Source organism: Chrysochloris asiatica, unplaced genomic scaffold (assembly GCF_000296735.1).
Source record: "Chrysochloris asiatica unplaced genomic scaffold, ChrAsi1.0 scaffold00011, whole genome shotgun sequence".
Lineage (NCBI taxonomy): Eukaryota > Metazoa > Chordata > Mammalia > Afrosoricida > Chrysochloridae > Chrysochloris > Chrysochloris asiatica.
The window spans coordinates 19,716,053-19,717,093 of NW_006408529.1; positions in this window are offsets into that span (position 1 = coordinate 19,716,053).

The following is a 1,041-nucleotide window of genomic DNA, read 5'->3' on the forward strand; positions in this document are numbered from 1 at the left end:
AACTTGTACATATTACCAAGAGGCAGTCATTCAAACAGAGAAAGGAGACACGGAATGATTTAAAATCTGGAAAGGTATGTGCCAGGGTTGTATTCATTCACGATACCTATTTAATCTCTATGCTGAGCAAATAAATCAAGATGGTAGATTATATGAAGAAGAATATGGCATCAGGATTGAAGGAAGACTTATTAATAACCTGTGATATGCAAATGACACAACCTTGCTTGTCAAGAGGACTTAAAATACTGATGAAGATCAAAGATCACAGACTTTTCTATGTGTTGCACCTCAATGTAAAGAAAACAAAGATTTTTCACAACTGGACCAAGAAATATCGTCATGATAAATGGAGAAAAGATTGAAATTGTCAAAGACTTCATTTTGCTTGGATCCACCATCGACACTCATGGAAGCAGCTGTCAAGAAATTCAAAGACCTATTGAATTAGTTAAATCTTATGAACAAGATTTCCTTAAAGAGCTCAAGAACAAAGAAGTCTGTATGAAATCTAAAGTGTGCCTGATTTTCAGTAGCTTCATATGCATGGGAAAGTTGGACAGTGAATAAGGAAGACTGCAGAAGAACTGATGGATTTGAGTTATGATGTTAGAGAAGAATATTGAAGGTACCATGGACTGCCAGAAGAACAAACAAATCTGTGTTGGAAAAAATACAAACAGAATGCTCTATAAATGTGAAATAGCCATTTTTGGACCTACCGTAAACCATGGCCAGTCAAGTAAAGTGGATATCACGATTGGTAAAATTGAGCAAAAAAGAGGGAGACCCTCAATGATATGGATTGGGACAGTGGCAAGAACAATGAGCTCAAGGTAATATTTATTGTGAGTATGGCACAAGACAGGGCATTGTTTAATTCTGTTGTGCACATGGCCACTATGGGTCAGAACTGACTTTATAGCACCAAACAGCAACAACATATGGAAAGAGGCTTTATTTTTGGAAAGAGGCTTTTATTTTGGAATGTTCTCTCTTTCTTCTTTTTTAATTGCTTACTAGATTAAACGGCCACCACTC